Source organism: Armigeres subalbatus, chromosome 2, assembly GCF_024139115.2.
Source record: "Armigeres subalbatus isolate Guangzhou_Male chromosome 2, GZ_Asu_2, whole genome shotgun sequence".
NCBI lineage: Eukaryota > Metazoa > Arthropoda > Insecta > Diptera > Culicidae > Armigeres > Armigeres subalbatus.
Window position 1 is genome coordinate 37,891,492 of NC_085140.1, and position 4,915 is coordinate 37,896,406.

A 4,915-nucleotide genomic window follows, 5' to 3' on the forward strand; every position below is an offset into this window, starting at 1 on the left:
ATCTAATGTGGACACCGTTTCGACTGCACACGGACAATCTGTTGCTTTCCTCAGTCAAGATCCCGCTGCTGGAGCCTCAACAAGAGACAACATTGTGTCCCAGCGAGCCGATCCACTATAAGACCCTTCCGGTAATCTTTTGTGGATATCGGTTCGCCTTGCACATGGATTACATGTTGTTCTCTGGCCTGTTGAGTGTTGGCCAGTAGCAACATTTTGACTGCACCCCCGGAAGGAAGAATCCGTTTCCCGTTCCCATTTGTGACGTTGTGCACCGCACAGTGACCCCAACGCGTTTTATGAAAAAAGTGCATTTTTTATAGGTAACATCGAAAATACCGGTATATCGGAAAGAAATTCGATGAAACCCATCCATTTTATATTTTTTACATTTAACTTAGGGTCTATACTTTATGGTAAAACTTTGATACCGCATGTTTTAGCTCTATATATTTTCCACTGATGCTTTAAATGCCCAAAAATGATGAATTTTTCTTAATATTTTTTTATTAATGCATCCAAAACGGGCATCCATCATAACGCTTTCGAAACTAGATATACATAGGAAGGTGGGGAATTTTATAACGAATATTCTGCTAAAAATAGCAACCTTCTATCTCTATCCGTTTAAAAGTTATTCACGATTTACTGCAGCTTGGAAAAATATTTTTTGCGATTCCGGATCATAATACCTGGATCATGTTTAAGTAAAAAAAACGCCTACTTTTCCATACCAACCAAATGAGTGCTTTAATAACCAATATAGCATTCATATGAGTTGCATAAAATTGATTTTTAAACTTATTTGAGTGTTATAATGGAAACCCAACGATGGACCAGCAGTAACATGACTGACTACAAATTGTTCAGTTAGTCTGGGTGAGTTTTCAAATAGATTGATGAATATGGTTTCAAAACTACCCATAGGTAGGTTCAGCTATCGTTTCATGGTTTGGTGAGCTGTGCAATGTTTCACGATAACATGGAAATTAATTGTTTTCTGACCAACTTGATTTTTTAACCAGCACGATCATGTGAAGTTAATCCGGCTGGATCATGTTGGTCCCGATTTATCGATGCAATCAATTTATCATTGTATTCAGTATTGGTAGGCAAAATAGTTCGTAATTAGTGTAGATTGTTCTTATTTTCAGAGATTCCGTAGATGGTAGATGCCAAATATTTCAATATGCATTATAAAATAATAATGATAATAGTAATTTGTGTAACTAATTGCAAAAAGATGATTTAATCAGCATGGTTGTACGTTTATCCAACGAGGCTTGCCGAATGAGATAAATACTACGAGTGCTGATAAAATCGAGTTTTGCAATTAGTTGCACACACTATTTTTTGCAATGGCGTAAAATGAGCTTCAATATGGCGTAAAATATGACAAATCGATAACAAAATGATCTAGTTGGATTTGCTTCACATGATCGTTCTTGCAAAAAATCAAGATGGTCACAAAACAACTAATTTCCATGTTATCGAGAAACATTGCACAGCTCGACAAACCATGACACGAAAACTGAACCTACCTATGGGTAGTTTTGAAACCATATTCATCAATCTATTTGAGTACTCACCCAGACTAACTGAACAATTTGTAGTCAGTCATGTTACTGCTGGTCCATCGTTGGGTTTCCATTATAACACTCAAATAAGTATTAAAATCAATTTTATGCAACTCATATGAATACTATATTGGTTATTAAAGCGCTCATTTGGTTGGTATGGAAAAGTAGGCGTTTTTTACTTAAACATGATCCAGGTATTATGATCCGAAATTTCAAAAAGTCTTTTTCCAAGCTGCAGTAAATCGTGAATAACTTTTAAACGGATAGAGATAGAAGGTTGCTATTTTTAGCAAAATATTCGTTATGAAATCCCCCATCTTCCTATGTATATCTAGTTTCGAAAGCATTATGATGGATACCCGTTTTGGATGCATTAATAAAAAAATATTAAGAAAAATTCACCATTTTTGGGCATTTAAAGCATCAGTGAAAAATATATAGAGCTAAAACATGCGGTATCAAAGTTTTACCATAAAGTATAGACCCTAAGTTAAATGTTAAAAATATAAAATGGATGGGTTTCATCGAATTTCTTTCCGATATACCGGTATTTTCGATGTTACCTATAAAAACCCAGATTAATCCACCTAGCGGTGATGGTGCCTTTCTCGACCTTCGTAAAATGTGTTTGCTTGAAAGTAGATGAGCTAGTAGCTAGGAGTAAAAAAGAAAAACTTCTTTGTCCGATCTATGAAAATCGGATTATTTTAAGCAAAGATATTGTAGATCCAGTTGAAAACGCGAGATCTCGGTTCGATTTTCAACTTGATCTACAATATGCTAATAAGGCAATGCTAATAAGCGGAGGGCAATATTTGTTATGATATAAATCTCATGACCGTCCTTCTGCCAATCTCCCGTATGAAGAGGGAGGGAAGTGTATCAGTGTGGAATCATCCGATAGTTCGTTTTCGGAGAGAAATTATAGCCTTTCTGTACAACTTTGTAGCACAAGAAAGGCAAAAAGTATTTTGGCCATAATTTCTAAGGTAATAGTCCAAGCTGGCCAATTTTCTATAGAAAATAATAGAATAGGATTCCGCGTCCATCAATCGATTGAGAGTAAGTGCATTAAACATGATCTAGACTTTTTTACGCGCTTTTTTATAACATAAAGCATTTTGGCCATAATTTTTGTGCCCATAGTCCGATCTTCCAAATTTTCAATAGAAAACAATACGACAGGATCCCGCGTCGAATGGAATTTGTTGCAAGTAAATCGGTGGCGCACCGCACACACATGCATACACACACAGAGACATCATCTCAGTTCATCGAGCTGAGTCGATTGGTATATAACACTATGGGTCTCCAGGCCTTCTGTAAAAGTTTGGTTTTGGAGCGAACATATAGCCTTTTCGTATACTTTGTAGACAAAAGGCAAAATGGTGTTTCGGCCATAACTTCCGATCCCATATTTCGATCTGGCCAATGTTCAATAGGCCACATTGGGACAGGATTATGCGTCGAATCCAACTTGTTGCGAGCAAATAATCTGAAGATAAATGCCTAAAAATGAGTGACATTCTTTACGCGATTTTTTCGTAAAAGTTTGCATTTTAGCCATAACTGACCAATTTTCAATAGGAAACAATGGGACAGGAATCTGCGTCGAATGCAACTTGTTGCGTGTAAATCGATCAAGGTTAGGTGTCCGAAAAATAGGTGACATTTTTTTTGTGATTTTTCTATTAAAACCCAGATTAATCCACCTTTGGTGCCTTTCTCGTTCGTTCAAAAGGTTGGAAAAATTTCAAATAACACCAATATGTGGATTGGTCTTATTTTTCATATTTGTTTATATGCATAAAAAAAATTCTCGCCAAACGCAATTTGTTGCAAACAAATCGGATGAGCATAAGAGCAAAAAATGGCACTTTATTTAGTAGTTTTAAAATTAGTATTTTCGCCATAACTTTTGACCCAATTGTACGATCCGGCCAAGTTTCTATAGGAAACCATGGGACAAGATTCTGCGTCGAATGCAATCTTTTGCAAAGTCCTGAGAAGCACACATATTGCACATCAATCACAGTAACTTATATATGACCGGATTCAGTCACAATATGGTTACTGCAACCAGATTTGTTGAAATTGTGTTGCTTGGGGAATAGATGAAGTCTAAATGCTAAGAAATTGAGCTAGACTTTTTTGAACTCTTTTTCACAATAAATAGTAATTTGACCATAACATCTAAGCCCACAGTCCGAACTGGCTAATTTTCAATAAGAAAATATGAGACATTCTACGTCGAATGCAATTTAATGCGAGCAAATCGGTTGAGGAAAAGTGCCCGAAAAATGAGGGAAAATTTTTTGTATCGATTTTTTCATAAAAAAATTGTATAATTTTCGATCCCATAGTCCGATATGGCCAATTTTCAATAGGAAACAACGGGACAGGATTCGACGTCGAATGCAACTTGTTGTGAGCAAATCGATTGAGGATAAGTGCCCGGAAAATGAGTGACATTTTTTACGCGATTTTTTCGTATGAATTTGTATTTTGGCCATAACTTCTGATCCCATAGTCCGATCTGACCAATTTCAAATAGAAAACAATGGGACAGGATTTTGCGTCGAATGCAACTTGTTGCAAACAAATCGGTTGAGGATAAGTGCCCGAAAAATGAGTGACATTTTTACGCGATTTTTTCGTATGAATTTGTATTTTGGCCATAACTTCTGATCCCATAGTCCGATCTGACCAATTTCAAATAGGAAACAATGGGACAGGATTTTGCGTCGAATGCAACTTGTTGCAAGCAAATCGGCTAAGGATAAGTGCCCGAAAAATGAGTGACATTTCTTACGCGATTTTTTCGTATGAATTTGTATTTTGGCCATAACTTCTGATCCCATAATCCGATCTGGCCAATTTCAAATAGGAAACAATGGGACAAGATGCTGCGTCGAATGCAACTTGTTGCGAGCAAATCGGTTGAGGATAAGTGCCCGAAAAATGAGTGACATTTCTTACGCGATTTTTTCGTATGAATTTGTATTTTGGCCATAACTTTCGATCCCATGGTTCGATCCGGCCAATTTCAAATAGGAAACAATGGGACAGGATTCTGCGTCGAATGCAACTTGTTGCGAGCAAATCGGTTGAGGATAAGTGCCCGAAAAATGAGTGACATTTTTTGAGTAGTTTTGCGCACACACACACACACACACATACACACACACACACACACACACACACACACACACACAGACATCACCTCGATTCGTCGAACTGAGTCGATTGGTATATAACACTATGGGTCTCCGGGCCTTCTATAAAAAGTTTGTTTTTGGAGCGATCATATAGCCTTTACCGTATACTTAGTATAC